This window comes from Chiloscyllium punctatum, chromosome 35 (genome assembly GCF_047496795.1).
Source record: "Chiloscyllium punctatum isolate Juve2018m chromosome 35, sChiPun1.3, whole genome shotgun sequence".
Taxonomy (NCBI): domain Eukaryota; kingdom Metazoa; phylum Chordata; class Chondrichthyes; order Orectolobiformes; family Hemiscylliidae; genus Chiloscyllium; species Chiloscyllium punctatum.
In genome coordinates, this window is record NC_092773.1 from 60,516,357 (window position 1) to 60,533,529 (window position 17,173).

Here is a 17,173-nt window from a genome sequence, read left to right on the forward strand (position 1 = left end):
GAGATCATTCCCTCTGCTAAACCTTTCTCACATCGGTGCCCCAAACCAGCCATCAGCCCACTCCTGGCACTTTCCCCTGCCATTCAGAAGCGTGATTGTTTACCGACAGTTACGCAATTTTGAGCGCCTATCCTGATTCTGAAGGAGTGTGACACCTGAAACGTCAACTTCTGCAAGTTCTGATAAAAGCTCTTTTTCTGTGTTCTTACAGCCTCCTGCCTGTCTATCCTCAGCTACTGAAGCAGTCCATGTCAAATGCCATACGTCCAGGGCAATATCCACGCTTGTGCTGAAATGTGGCAAGTGATATTTGTCCCACAAAGATGCAAGGAATGACCAACATGAGCCAATGTAACCAGTGCCCCTTGATGTCTTTTATTATCACTGAATCACTTAATAGGTTTACATGTGACGGGAAACTGTGCTGAAAGGGCCTCCAAAATGCATTGCCAACAAAATAAGTCAAAGGTTCGGAATCTTGTATTGCATGAGTCCTCAGTGGCTGTTCACCATCTAAAAGGCAGAGGATAGAAGAGTGATGGAATAATCCTCAGTTGCCCTGATTAGTGCTGCTCCAACAACACTCAGTAAGCCTGACACAATCCAAGAGTAAGCCTCCCGCTGAATTGGCAGCATGCCCTGAAACAACCAATGCTCGCTAAATTATATAAAACACACTGCAGAAAGAGGCGAAAGCTACTCAGCTCGTGCCTTCCAACTCCATGACCACTTCCATCTCGAGGGACAAGCGCATCAGATCCATGGGGCCACTACCCCCTTCAACGCGAACTCCAAATCACTCATCATCCTGACTTGTAAACATCACCTTTCTGACAGTGTCATTCAGTCAAGAACCTGCCCTTCCCTGCCGAACTGCAGTATTGGTCAACATACGATAGATGAAATGTAGTTGTGAAAGGTGGAAGCTCATCCTCACATTCCTGAATGTCCTGAGGGATGGGCAATGCTTACCGAGCTCGTGACACCCACTTCTCAGAAGGGAACAATAAGAAATAAGAATGTTCCACGTGTTGAATATTTCCTGCACTTCCTCTCAGACAAATATGACTCTATCCTGTTGGAAAGCTGTTTCATATTTTTAGAAGTGTTTCTTCGAACATGCAGACAGAGATAAAATGTTTATTCTTTTCATCCTGCCGTGTTGAACACGTTACTTTGGCTGGAATTACATGCCGGCCAGACCAGGTGAGGCTATCAAATTTCCCTCCTTCAAATGGCATAAATGAGCTTGTTCATTGACAGTTATACCAAACTGTTTCAAAGTCCGTAGGACCAATGTTTTTTCTTCATGGCATTGACCAGATTACATTCATGTTATCCCATTGCTAAAATGTAATCCATTTCACCCGATTATTGCATTGGTTCGTTTGCAATTCTGCATCAGTCTGTTCACAGGCGCTGCCAGACCAACTGAGATTCACCAGCACTGTGTTTAAAGTTCAGGTTTCCATCGACACCCAAATTTCATTTTTATTGCCTTTATTTCTGCTGATGCCATTAAATTTCGTATTCGCCTGAGACCATTTCTCAACCTTTTTTTTTGTTTTGCACCATTGAACAAGAGAGGTCTGTATGATATCCCTGATCTCAGATCTCTCCAGTGTTTGGGAACGGTGGTGAATTGGAGGTGTACGCTACTGACAAACTGACACACTGCCATTCCCTGGCTATTTCCAGGACTACAGTAGGAAATTACATACTCAGCTACAGTGTGGATCTGTCTGCGAGGTGTGTATGGGGACCCGTGTCTGAGTTCATGATGAATACACGAAACCCCTTCCATCTCCTGCTGAAGAACTGCCTATGAGGAGTACTTCAGGTAACACTCTGATTCTCAACCAGCTGTGAATTGACGTTCTGTCAGGGACATTGTTGATCATTGAGCTGTTGTTTTTAATTTTATCCCGGCGTGCAGAGATTTGGAAATCTCAGTGTGAACAGACAGAATTGTCCAGCTCAGCAAACTGTCAATCTCAGTATGAAGCGCGGGATGGTACAGCCCCCTCAACTTGGAATTTTTGTGTGAAAAACCGGGATGGTCCAGCTTTTCACAACTGCGAATCTCAGTTTGATTTGCCAGGATGGTCCAGCTCTCCAAATGGGGATCTCAGTATGGGCAGCAGGGATGGTGAAGCTCTCAATGCTGGAATCTCACTGTGAACAGCTGGGATTGTCCAGCTCTGTAAACAGGAAATCTCGGTGTGAACAGCCGGAATGGTCCAGCTGTCTAAACTGAGAATCTCGGCGTGAACAACGGGATGGTCCAGCTCCCTTAACTCGGAATCTTATTTTGAACAGTCAGGATGGTCCAGAGCTCTAACTGGGAATCTCAGTGTGAACACATCACATGAGGAATTCTTTGCAGTTGCATCTCAGTACCTTTCCACTGGAATGGCGGGGGGGGGGGGGGGGGGGGTGACACTTTCTCCTTATCTCTCTGTGCTTCTCTCTCCATATCATTCATTTCCACACGCTTGCAGTCTGTCTCTCTCTTTTGCTCTCCCCCTCCCCCTGTGTGTCTCTCATTCCAATCATCCTCCTCCCCTGTCTTTCTTTCTTTATCATAGTCCCTCTCTTCCCTCCTCCTTCTCCCTATCTCTCTCCCTCACTCAGTACCTCCCGCACTGTCCCATCTGACTCTCTCTCTCTGGCTCTCCCTCCACCTTTCAGTCTGGATTTCTCTCTGACACTCATGCTAGCCTCACTTCCTCTCCCTCTGTATGAATCTCCATCTTCATCTCCTCTCTGCCTCCATCACTCCATGTCCCTCTGTCTGAATCTGTCGCTCCCTCTCTCTCAAACTCCCTTCGATTGACTGTCTCTCCCTTTCACTCACTCCTTACATCTCCCCCGGTCTGACTCGCTCACTCTTTCTTCCTCCCTCTCCGTCTCATTCTGTCTCTCTCTCTCTCTTTCTGTCTCTCTCCCAATCACTCACTCTCTCACACACACACATGCAAAAACACGCGTTTTCTCACATGCTTCATCCGTGCCTCTTCCTCTGTCTGGCTCTCCCGCACTTTCGCTCAGGCACTTCCTCGCCCTCCATCTGACTTCCTCGCTCCCTCTTTCCCTTTATTTCCCTCTGTCTGACTCTCCCTGCCCAACCCTCCTTCCCTCAGTCTTATTCTATCTCTTTCTCTCCGTCCCGACCACTTCCTCTGTCTGAGCCTCTCTCTCTGGCTCTCTTTCTCTGTGTCCCTCTTCCTTCCTCTCCCTAGGTCTGACTCTACCTCTCTCTCTCTCGCTCGCTCTCTCTCCCCATCCCTCTCACCCAGACTCTTACCATCCCTTCATCTATCTCTGTCTGACGTTGACTCTGTCTCTCTCTCTCTCGCTTCCACCCTTTCCTTCAGTCTCATTCTGTCTTCCTCCCACCCTTCCTCAGCTTGCCTCCTTCTCTCCCTCTAGCTCGCTCATTTCTACCTCTCCCACTCTGTCTTTCTGTTTCTCGCTTCCTCCGTCTATCTTCCTCTATCTGACTGTCTGTCTCTCTCTGTTTCTCGTATCCTCCACTTGCCTCAGTCCCGCTCTCTCTGTCTCAGTCACGCTCCCTTGGCCCTTCATTCGATTCCGTCTCATTCTCTCTGTCTTCATCTACCTTTGCTTGAATCTCTCCTTGCATCGATCCTACTCCCCCGTCTGACACCCTCTCTTTCTCTCCCTGACTTTATCCCTGAATCTTTTTGTTTGTTATTCATTTCTTCCCTCTCCTCCTGCGTTACTTTGTGCCTCCCCCTCTCGCTCCTTCCATCCCTTTCTTTCCCTCTGTCTAACCAACTCTCTCGCTTGTTCCATTCCTTTCTCCTTCTCTCGCGGTCCCTCTTCCCTTTCCCTCTATCTGACTCCCCCCTCACTTGATTTCTTTCTCGCTCTCCCTCTGCTATTGACTCTCTGCTATTAGATTCTCCTCTACCTTTCTGTTCCCCGTCTGTCTCTCCAACCTGCTCCCCATGCCGGCCTCCATCCCATGTTATGAATACTTTTAAGAGAGTTGTAACATTAGCACAACTACCTGAGACAGCGCAAAGTGTTATGAGCAAGTAAGAATGTAACATTTGTTCCAACAGCAAGATTAGTTTGGTTGCTATGAGATAAAAACAATTTCAAATTCAGCCAATCTGTTTAAATTATACCCGAAAGTATCAAATTCCGATCAAGTATGAATTTAGTATTTAGATGATCTTAAAACTAATGAAACCATCCGATGCTTTTGGTATAAATATCCGATACTTTGAGCAGCTACCCATAACGGCAAATGTTAATGCCAAAAACCCACAGATGTAAGCTGTTTAGAAGAACTCTCTGAGAGAAACCTCTCTGGAGAAGGAGTTGGCAAGGAAGAAAAGTCGACACAGACCTCGCTAGAAAATCAACAGTTAGATATAAAGAGAGGATTAAAAAAAAAGAGGTTGGTTTTTAGAATTCAAACTTTTTTATTGTAAACCTTAATCGGGCGTTTTATCAGACCAATGTTGTAAAGAGGAACGAAAGATACGCTCAGAGAAGGGAGTTGCAAATAAGTGTAGATATTCTTGGTTAGATTTGTGGGCGGCACGGTGATAGTGATTAGCATTGCTGCCTCACAACGCCAAAGACCCAGGTTCAATTCTCACCTCAGGCGAATGACTGTGTGAAGTTGCATATTCTCCCCGTGCCTGCGTGGGTTTGGTCCGGGTTCCTCCGACAGTCCAAATTTGTGCAGGTTAGGTGAATTGGCCATGTTAAATTGCCCCTAGTGTGAGGTGTAGGGGAATGGGTCTGGATGGCTTGCACTTCGGCAGGTCGGTGTGGGGTGAAGGGCCTGTTTCCACAGTGTAAGTAATCTAAATAAAACGAAAGTTTTTTTTTCCCTAATTTTACGTTAAATAGTGACTATTGGGTTTGTTCTTTGCCTTTTTGAAATTAAACAGAATCCAGACCGGGTGAATCGTTTCAGTGTTGCTGGTTTAAACAGAGAGAGGGATTTAACCCGTGTCATGACACTTTCTCCCCTTCTCTCTGCCTGATTCTCTCCCTCTCCCTTTCGCTGTACCTGACTGCTTCTCTGTTTGATTCTATCACTCTCCTTCTTCCTCTGTCGGACTCTCTCTCTCCCTCACACTCTGCCGGACTCTCTCTCTCACAATCATAGTCCCCCTCTCCCAGATTCTCTCTGTCCCTTTCCTTCTGTCTGACTCCCTCGGTCTATCTCTCCTCTCACCCTCTCTCGGACTCTCTCCAACTCTCACTCTGTGACTCTCTCAGCCCGTGTGTCTCTCTCCGTTTATCGCTCTTCTACTCCACACTCTGACTCTCTCTCTCTACGTCTAACTCTGCCTGAGTATCTTTCTCTCCTTCTCTCTCTGTCTGACTCTCTCTTTGTCTTGACTCTCTATCTCCCATTCATCCTTTGTCTAATTCAATCTCTATCTCTCTACCTCTCCCACTGAATAACTCTCTCTTCCTCTTCCTCTCCCTCTGCGTGTCTCTCTCGCTTCCCATATGTCTGACTCTATCTCTCCCTCTCTCTGTCTCTCTCTCTCTCTCTCTCTCTCTCTCTCTCTATCCCTCCCGCTTTTTCCCTCTGTCTGGCTCTCACTCACCCACCCCCCCTGTCTGACTCGTGCTTTCTCCCCATCCCTCTGTCTCACGCTATGTCTCTCTCCCTCTGCTATGTTTGGATCTCTCTCCTGTCCTCTGTCTGAAACTCTGTCTTAATCTATCCCTCTGTTTGATTTTATCCATCTCTCTCGCTCGCTCTCTCTCTCTTGCTCACTGTTCATCTGACGGTAACACCGTCTCTCACTCCCCTCTCTCGCTGTCTGTCTGTCTCTCTCAGTCTTCCTCTCCATCTGTCCGGATCTCTTTCTCTCTCTCCGCCTCTCACTCTGCCTGACTCACTCGCCCTCTCTCTCCGTCTGGTTCTCTCTCTGTCCCTTTGTGTGACTCTGACTGTATCCTTGGACCTCTGTCTGAGTCTCTCTATCGCCTTCTCCCTCACCCTCTGTCTGACTCCGGGCCCCTCCGCTTCTGTCTGACTCTGATCTTCTCCCTCTCTCCCTCTCCCTCTGTCTGGCTCACCCTCTCTCGCTCTCTCTCCCCTTTTCTCTGCTTAATTCTCTCCCTTTCTCTGTCCTTCTGTCTGCCTCACTCTCTCCAACTCTCCCATTCCCTCTCTCTGAGTCTCTCTGTCTGATTCTCCCTGTCTCTCACTCCCTCGGCCTGACTATCTCTCCCAACTCCGTATGTCTGAATTTCTCTCTCTCCCTCTCCCTCTGACTGACGCTCTCTCTGTCTGACTCTGTCTTTCTCTCACACTCTTCCTCTGCATGACTATTTTCCCTCTCCCACTGTCTGACTGTCTCTGTCTCACTCTCTCTTTATGTCTGTCTCTCAGGCTGGCAGGTCGATAGGATAGTGAAGATGTTGCACCTGTACAGGACATGGTTTAGGCCACTTTTGGAATATTGGAATAACTGGGTTGAGCATGTAATTATGGAACATAAGTGAAGGTCAATCGGGATGGCTTTGAATACGTCCTGCTTGAGACAGTGGATTCGTAGCACCAGTTAGATGGAAGGAGAGTTGAGCACCTGCTTTCAATTAGAATAAGCGTTGTTGTAATTGCTTGATGCAATATTCAATGTGTGTTGTGAAATTTATGACAAGCTGCAAACTTGTCTGGTCTGGAACTTAATGGGCCAAGTACTGAAATAATTTGCAGCACCCCTATATTAGTTCAAGCAAATTTTATTATCAGTATATTTGTATCCATGCCCTTTCCTTTCATATTTTTGATGTTCCCCGCATGCTAATGTTTTATGTAAAGTTCTTCCCATCTCGTGACTTTTGGACTATCGTTTTGTACTTGGTTAACACTGTGTATTTGTTTTGCACTGCTGATTCACAGCTGCGGAGTTCCAAATGCAATTGCGGCCTTGACGGAATGCGTGAAGTTTGCATAATCGAATGCAGTCTGCGTTGGGGTTTCGTGGCTGTTCCTGTTTCCTTTTACAAAGATGTGCAGGGTAGATGCATTTGACAAGGTAAATGCAGGTTAAGGGGATAGGGTGCGGGTGTGTGTGTGGGTGCGTTTTCATATGGAGGGCCTGTGCGACTCGGTCGTTCAAATGTCCTCTCTTTTCAGTCTAGGGGTGCGATTATTCTATCAATTTTAATATATTCTTATTATTGCCGCGATGCTGCTGCCAATGATATCGGTAATGGCACTTTGTAGATGAGGACTTAGATGTAGATTCAAACCGATTTATGGTGGAATCCATAATGTTGCAACACGAATGGTCTTAATCCTTCAAAGCTATGGTCTCTCTGCTATAACACCTTGTTCAAAGCGCTCAAAAATTGAATTTCGGCGTTAGAATACATTTTTTCACTGGTCGAAAGCAACTTGGTTTGTGAGGACTGCTGCACAATTTCTTACATTCAATTCTTTCTGTGCTCTTCCATGGTGACGAATCAATTTTAAATAGATGCGGTCATAATTTGTGAAAGTCAGCCGTGCTGACTTGATCTATATTCACTTGATCTCATGTGCAGATTTGAGAGACTCGGTGACTTGGCTACTTTTAGTGTCACCACTTGATTCATAATCCTTGAGCAGAGCTGTTTTAAAAAGAACATCAGTTATCTGTCGAATCTAATGCAACATGATATCCCTTGCCTTATGGCGTAGGAAGTCATTTCACCGATTTCCATGCATGACGTAATGTAGTTCAATAAGTCGCTGACCGACTTTACTGAATGTGTCTCGTAGAGATTCTGCTGCATCTTCGTGAAAATACTGAGGATTGGAAAGTGGATAGGCTTGGGCAGGAGAGCTCGACTGTATTCGTTATGTGTGAAGTCGTTCATGAACGAGACTGTCTGTGGTTTCAGCATGATCATTCAGGGAACTGACCCAGACAGGTAAGTTGAGGATGTTTCATTCTTACTAGTTGTATGACATTTATTTCATGATTATTGGTTCGCAGAATCAAAGTTATGTTTTTTTAGAAAGATTGTATATAGGTGCTGAATAACCCAATAATTTAGTGTGTACCTTGCGATGGAAGTGAGGACGCATTGCAAACACATGCTTTTGTCCACCAGCGTGTGGAAGTTTAGACAAGTTTGCAGTATCAATAACGCCGAGATGAACAATGTCGCAAAATGCCCCATCAACAGTGCCGTGTGCCCTTATCTGGCTTGACTGTATATTACATACCAGGAGTTCAACAGTGAATCACAATCATTCATGACACAACGTTCTTATCTTCAATTGAAAAATGAAGGAACGTGTTTTGATGGAGTGATGGTTCGCAAGATATGAAATGAGTTCCATTTGGCAGCATGTAAGTATGGAAGATTGAGAGAAAGTTCACTGTTGCCATAAAGCCAGCGGTTAGTATAATACAGAAAACTGACAATTCTGGGAGACGAGCATTCTTTCATGCCTCTCGTGTGGTCCTTCATTCTGTACTTGAAGTTTAGTATTTTCTTCCCTAGATTAACGTACTCACTTATGTAGGGTTCTGTCTGATTACAGATCGATTGCCATTTGAGACAGATTTATTTACTTTATGTATTGGGCGTTCGACTAAGGTAATATAGTTTCTATTTCCTGATATCAATGTATGTGGATGTATTTTCCACAACAATCTTTTGATGCAATTGTTCATCTGAGATGAACAAAATATTTTTTATCTGTATCTTACGGGCGCACTCCATTGACCAATGATTGATTGGAACGTTGTGTACTGTTCAGCAAAACCGTCGGGATTCAACTGAGTGAACGTGATGCTTATGTTGGAATTTGCCTCAATGATGATCACGCACGTCAAGTGGACTCGTTGAGTGAACGGGTGCAGAAATACCCTTGACCCACTTCAGCATATGTCATCATGATGAAATTATCTGTGTCTTCCCACATAACATAACAGTCAGTGATATCTAAGACTGTGCTGTTGGATCATCTTGAACACGTTCCCAACAGAATGGTATTAGTTATTTTCACCAGTCATCAATTAAAATTCCCGCATGCTCCTGTGTAAGTGTATTAACCTTCTTGTTTAAACAAAATGTCAGATGGTATCTCATCCCCTGTTTAACTCATGAACATCATCCTGAGAAAGTGATCATTGCGTGTATCAATCATTCATGTTAAAGTGTTTAAAAGTTCTACATCACCCTGAGAGCGACCGCACAGTAAGACAAGAAAGTAGCACGATTTCGAAGGAATGACGGCTGAAACAGTCAGAAAACCCTCATGAGTTCATAAATACATACGTTCAGAAGCATTTCTTTGTGTATATCACTGCACATCACCACGCAAATGTGTTGTGCAGTGACAAAACACATCAGCTCCATTCACTGTCCCTTGGGTTTTCAAGGTAATTCCGAGGGTAATCAGATCTCTACAAAATCAATCACTGTTTGTATTCTGTTTCAAACGTTCAGTCTCCATTAAACACACCAAAGCACATCGGTTTCACAGTGATAATCATCCCTCTGCATTGTTAATGCAAGGAAAAGTGGAAGAGGATTCATTCAACACTTCCAGTGCTCTTTCACACCAAATAGCTTGTGCCCGTCTGGGACACGCCACATTTCACCTTTCGTTCCAATAATACATTCTGGCCACCAAGTGTCGGATATTTAATTGTCAATTCGCTCTGTCTCTCTCTCTCTCTACCCTCATCGACAACTCCCCCTCCCCCCCCCCCCCCCCCACCCAGCCCACCACACCACAAACTCTCTGAGTAACGTTCTATATTCCCTGGACCTTTGCCGATTATGGGATCCACCCACCTTGACAGATTCTGCTCCCAACCTAAAAAATGACACTATTTCGTTTACTGGATGGAACACCAAGGGGAGATGCAGAACATGAAACCAAACTATATGTTGTAACCGTAAGCAAGCCACTGCTGGTAACCGCTGCTCACACTAGCTCTTTCCCAGATTTGGTGAACAGCACTTCAACATGGAGTGCATCTGCTGAAACCGGGGAGACAGAGAATAAGACAACAACGTTCACACAATCACGAATATTTCAAATATTTTTTTCCAGCGGGAACATGAAGTTTGTCTTTCCAAATGGACTGAACATATTCTCCTGAAGCCCAGAAAAGATTAAACATGACATGAACTGAGTGAAACAACACAGCAAAATACAGGGAAATTTGGGTTATGGCGTCATTACTTCCTCCAAAACTTCAAATATTGACCGACCACATCTATGACGTAATGCAGCATATATTTTAAATATTACGACAGCTATAACACCGAATTCTCATTTGCTTTGCTGCAGTCTCCTGTGACCATTATCACCACACAGATCTTGGGGATGGATAGCTCTGTGAGAATATTTGATCCTAGTTTCAAAATCAGCAGTGACCAGTTTGAATAGAGATCAGACTAAAGATCATCAATAGCAGAAACTGGCAGTCGGATGCCCCACAGACTTGGATTTAGAGTGCGAAGTAAAGATTCATTGATTTTAAAGTGTTTACTGATGACAGTATTGAACACACTAATAATTCAAGTTTTGTGTAAGCATTTGTAAATTGAGTGCCGGTTACCTGGTTTTGGTTAGGTTCACCAAGCTGGGAAGTTGATTTGCCAAACTTTCGTCCCTTGTGTAGATGACATTTTCAGTTTTTTGCAATCTTCTACGAAGCGCTGCTGTACCGTGTCTTCTAGAGCATACTTGCTTCCATTCGTGCTGATTCCAGTTACCTCTTTTGGTTATTAATTTTAGTGGCCAGCATACTGGCCTCAGGCCTCTTTGTGTTCATTGGATGAGCGCCATACTTCTCGAACTTCTATGGCTGTCCTCTGTTTAGCCTTTTCTCTGATCTATGTGTTGTCCAAATTTAGTTTGTGGGCTTTATCATCTGTGCGTGCGGGTGTGGCTACTGGGGGCAGGTGGTCATGGTGTTTTGTGCCTCGTTGATGTTTGTGCATGAGGATTGTTATTTGTCAGTCCTTTTGTCATATATAGTGTTGCATGCAGTCTTTGCGTGGAATCCTGTGAATTGTGTTGGTCTTACCCATGTTGGGTACTGAGTCTTTTCTTTCGTTGCATTGTTGTCCTCGTGAAGCTGTCAATGTATTCGTTGGCATGAAACTGAGTAGTCGGAGAAGTCTCGCTTTCTGTGCTGAAATGTATTTTTGTGTTGTTTGTCCATTAGGCAACTGTGGATGATGTTCCAGAGAATATCGTTCTAGTCAAATATTCTGCAGAGATGCTCTTCGTCTTCCCTTCGCAGGTCTGGAGTGCAACAGTATGTTGTAGTGCTTTTCAATAGGGTCCTAAAGCAATTTATCTTGTGTGGTTTTTAATGATTGCTGTTGTAATGCAGAACCTGGTCTGTGTTTGTGGCTCTTCTGAGTATTTTGTGGTGTATTCACCGTTCTTTGATCTTTGCACCATTATATCCAGGAATTGGAGTTGATAGTTGGTTTCTTCCTCTTTCGTAAATGCGATCACTGTTAGTACGATGTTGCTGATCTGGTGTGTGTTCCCAATTTCTGTTATCTTAATGATAATCGAGATATTGGCAACTTATCTGATCCAGAGTTGCCGTTGGATTTGTGGTAGGGCTGTTTGTTACAATATTTGTGTCAATATTTTTGTCATGAGCCAAGAGGTGGTTGAGCTCAAAGCTGCTCCATTGATCTGTTCATATGTTTTGATGTTGTTGTATATGAAGTGTGTTCTGAAGTTCAGGTATAGTAGTTTGTACATGCAGTCCTTGTTGATTCCAAGTGTGGCAGAACTGAAGTTTTCTAAATTGTCTATCCTTGTACAGAGTACCCCTCCCATTGGTAGAACATCAAAGGTGGAGAGAGAGAATACTGAGAATATGGCGCTGTTAATATGGGACCTTTTATCCGAGGTGATGTCGACCTTATTAAGTGATTTTGGTGCTGTACACATCCAGCTGAGTGAGGACAATTATATGACACTCTTTATTTGTGCTTTTTCGATATAGGAATCAATTGGGAAAGTAACAAATTGACTTTCAGCTGGTCAGGTTAGACCTAGCCAGAAGTTTGCTCGTGCCGCAGCTGAAGTACTGCGTGCACTCTGTTCAATGCACTATAGGAAGGATGCACTTGAACTTGAGGGAGTGCAGACCTTTCATAAAGATTCTGCTTGGGTTGGAGCATTTCAGCTATGCAAAGATACTGGAAAAACTGGGGCTGTTTTCTCAGGAACAGTGACGTTTAAGGGTCACCTGATGGATGTCCGTAAGTTAAAGGGGAATGCACACGCTGAACAGAAATCAAGTTTTCCATTTAATTGAAGTGTCAGTAACATAGATAGGTGGTGTTCAAGGGAAAGTCAGAAGTCATCGTGGGAAATTGAGGAAAGATTTATTTGCATTGGTGGGAAATTGGAATGTGTTCCTTGAGAGTGGAATTAGAGTGACAATGATCTTACCATTTAAAAGGGTTTTTGTGTGCTTTGAAGTGCCAAAATATTGGAGGCTATTAACTTCATGAGGGAAAATAGAGCGAAATGCAGGTACGAAGACTTTGTATGAAATCTTTGTCTATTGGTGAACTGACAAATTCCATTCTGGATATGTCAATGGCTAAGACAACTTGGAACTGTATTGGATACTTGTGTTTACCTTCGCTAGGACATTTCTAGGGTGTTTAAATTTGTCTGTTAGGGGAATGGGAACCAGAGCTACAAGTCAGAAGACAGGGTAGTTGTCGAATGGGCAGAATTAGAGTGCAGAGAGTCTGTGAGTAAATATATACAGCCAGGAGTGGTGTGGTGGAAAAGCACAGCAGGTCAGCTAGCACCCGAAGAGCTGGAGAATCCACAATTCAGACAAGAACGCTTCATCAGCAATGAGGCCTAAATGTCGATTCTCCTGCTCCTTGGATGCTGACTGACCTGCTCTGCTTTCCCAGCAACAAACACTCGATTCTGATCTCCAGCATCTGCAGTCTTCACTTTCTACAAAGAAAGATTAACAGTTCATCAGACAAAGGGATGAGGCGAAGTGTGCCTGTTTCAATGGAAACAGTATCAGTCATAAGAGTGATGAACTTAGTTCATGGACCGGTATTTAGAACTCCGTTGTTGTGGCCATAATTGAGAAATTCATTTTTAAAATTACCATAGTTGCTGGATGTTCCAAGACCTCTTTGAATCACAGCTGTACAAAATGAGGTTGTTGGGGAGGTGGGGATGGCCAACAGTGTCAGTATGGGTGGAAGTCGGGATAGGAGCAGTCACTTTATTGGGTGAATTCTATAGACCTCACCAACAGCATTTGAGATACAGAAGGAAGGATTGGACAGCAGATCTTGAAAAGGTGTAAATGTAAAATTGTTGGTAATATGGTGACTTCAACTTGCCGAATTTTGATGGATATTTCTGAGTGCCGATGGTCTGGACGGAGTCTATTTTGTCAGGATTGTCCGGGAGAGATTCCTGAATCAATGTGTAGGTAGGTCAATTGGCGGGGAGGTCAGATTGGGTTTGGTGCTAGGCAACGAACTCGGCCAGTTGTCAGATCTCTATGAACGGGGAGAATGTCGGTGGCAGTGACCACAACTGCCTTACATTTACAATAACCATGGAGTGGGATAGGAACAAACAGTATGGGAAGCTTTTTAATTGGCACAGAGGAGATTTTACTGCTATTAGGTGGGAATAGTGGAGAATAAATTGGGAGTAATTATTCTGCGGGAAAAGCACAATAGAAACGTGGAGGCCATTTAAGGATCACTCGTTGGGAGTGTTGGATTACCTTGTCCAACTGAGGCAGGGAAGGATTGGTAAGGTAAAGGAGGCTTGGAGGACAAGAGAAGAGCATTTTCGCATTAAGTGGAAGACGAAAGCTTCAGTAAGGTTGAATAACCAAGGATCTGGTTGAAGGAGGCGAACATTGTTCCTCTGTTCAAGAAAGGGAATAGCGAATTCGTTGGAATTACGGATTTGTCAGCCCTACGTCTGTGGTAGGGAAACGTCCTAGAAAGAATTCTGAGAGATAAGATGTATGAATATTTGGAACGAAAAACTTATTTTGAGTGAGGATATTCAGCATGGATTTGTGAGGGGCAGATCATGTCTCACAAGACTTTTCGAGTTCCTGGAGGACATGCCGAGGCAAGTCGACAAAGGTCGAGCAGTCGATGTGGAGTGTATGGATTTCAGTAAGGCATTTGAGAATAATCCCCACGGTAAGCTCATTCATAAATGTAGGAGGCATGGGATATCTGGGAATTTAGCTGTCTGGATACAGAACTGGTTGGCCAAATGAAGTCAAAGAGTATTAGTGGTGGTCAAGTATTCCTCCAGGAGGTCAGTGTTATGCCTCTGTTCTTTGCACTGTTTGTAAATGAATTGGATAAAGAAGTGGAGGAGTGGGTTAAAAAGTTACCGATCAGACAAAGTACCGTACTGGTGTAGATAGTGTCAAGGGCTGATTCAGTCGACACAAACACTTTGAAACGATGTCAAACAGGGCTGAACACTTGCAGATGGAGTTCAACTTGGATAAATGTGAAGTGATTCATTTTCGATGGACGAATTTGAATGCTGATTACATGCTAAAAACATGATTCTTGGCAGTGTGGAGGAACAGTGGGATCTTGGGGTCCACGTAAAGAGAACTTTCGAAGTTAACACCAAGTTGATAGGTTGTTCCGAAATCGTATATTGTTTTGGCTTCCAGTAACGGGGGAATTAAATTTAAGAGCCTCGAGGTTTTGCTGCAGCTCTTTAAAATACTGGTTGTACTGCGCTTGGAATATTGTGTTATGTTCTGGTCACCGATTTAAAGGAAGAATGTAGATGCTTTAGACAGGACAAAGCGCAGATTTACCAGAATACTACCTGTATTGCAGGGCGTGTATTATGAAGACGGGTTGAGTGACCATCGATTTGCTCTGGAGAGAAGCAGGAGGATAGGTGACTTAATAGAGATACACATACTAATGACAGGTATAGATAAAGCGGATAGCCAGAGACTTTTCACCAGGGTAAAAATGGCTGTCACGTGTAGTCATAATTATAAGGTAGTTGAAGGAAGGTATAGGCTGATGTTAGGGATAGGTTCTTCACCGAGAAAATGTTAGTTGCTAGGAATGAACTGCCAGTGTTTGTATTAGAGTCAGAGACAGTCGGGGTATTTGAATGACTTTTGAACAAGCACATAGGCGGCAATAAATTGAGGTAAGTTTAATCTTACATTAAAATAATTGCTCAGCACCACATCATGGCTGAAGGACCCGTGCTGTGCCGTACTGTTTTATGTCCTCGGCCTCACGTTCTGCCATACATCTTTCCTTGGATGGTTTGCAAATCCTCAGCATGGGCAGATTTCTCTGTGCCAGTTTTTCCACTTTCACATTTTAAGTATGCATTTTATTTTGCCCACTCGGGCAAGCATTTTGAGCTCCTGTTTCGTAAAAAAAAAGTCAGATGTTATTTAACTCCAAGATCGAGAGCAGCACTTTTTTTTGTAATGAAATTCTAATAGTGCTGGAGATATGGTGCAAACAGCAGTGCCTTTGGAATAATGTCGGCAGATTCAGAAGCGTCCTTAGAGGGGGAATGCAGAGATAATGTATGAATCCAGTGCAACTTCTTGCAAGCTAAAACATATTGAAAAATGGCTTTATTAATTTCTTCAGGCAAAGTCAGAAAGAGGATCTATGGTTGGTGCAGACTCCAGTGCAACTTCTTGCAAGCTAAAACATATTCAAAAATGGTTTTATTAATTTCTTCAGGCAAAGTCAGAAAGAGGATCTATGGTTGGTGCAGACTGCAATGGCAAAAAACAAAGCGGCCATTAATGGTGGTCAAAGAAACATGACACAAAAGTCGTTCTGAAAGTGAGAGTGTTCTTTCGCTGAACTTCTTTTCTCTGCCTGTATTTCAACAGGTCCCATTTTTCTCTTACATGCTTCAATCATCTCAGATTTTCCAAATTATGGGTACACAACCTGTGATATTTCGCTTTTCCGCCATTTGCAACTTGTTATCCAGCAAACCATTCTGGCGAATCTGTGCTCTATTCAAATACACAGAGAACCCCAAGTTTCCTCTCTTTCCTCCCTTTCACAATTTAGAAAGTCAACGTCATTGCTGTGCGAACATGAAACGGCTGACGGGAACAAATCTAAACTGACGGATGGACTAGCACCATCGAAATCATTTGACGGTATTCGTAAGATTAAAGCAAGATACACACATTGTACATCATTATCAGTCTGTCTCGTGCAGATGAAATGGAACAAGTTGTGCATTGATTTGTGTTTTTGGACATTAGACTGAAGAGGGAAAACATAAAGTAAAATATACAAGATGAAACTGGGTACAGGAACAGAGATGTCTTTAGTGTTGGTCTTGAATTCTGTCAACGTAGGAGAAGCAGAAATGATTCAAAACCTGATTTCATTCATACGCTTGAAAGTGTAGTATTATTAATTCACCTTGCAGAAGCAGAATATGGAGAACTCCTTCTCTCTGATTTGACTCACCCAGACAGAAATGACTGAAAGCCAAATCACCGATCTGACGACTGGCTCCTCTCCAAAGACTACCGCCCAAACAAGACTACCCCCAAACACTGTTGCCCCATTACAACCATCTGCTGATGTGACAACCCTGTAAAATCATTACTGTGCACATGATTAACCCCGACATTGATATTCCCTCAAAGAAATATTCTAAGACAAGTATGAAATAAGAAGAGTACTCAAACATGACTATAGCCTGATATGACTTCCCTTCAATATGTCCATTCTTTGACAGGGCGGACCTACCGACTTATTTACCCAATCAGAATGCGACAGTCTTTCAAAGAAATCCCCGGCAAGAATATGACCCAACATGACTTCCTTCTCACACGGCTGCTGGTTGACAAAGCAATACTCCTGAAGTTACTGCTCAACTCTGACAGTGCTGCATCCCAACAGAAATGCCACCTTACAGAGCAACCCTTGACCGAGTTACCTCCTGACATGCTCTACTACAACCCAGATAACCTTGACATTGCTACCTACAAATATGAATAACCTACAACTTGAATTCCCCCTATCCAACTCTCACCGACACCGCGACCCCTTATAGAACTATGTCGATGCAGCTATCTTTAACAGCAGTGTATGGCTGCCCTATTTCATAATTATTCACAAT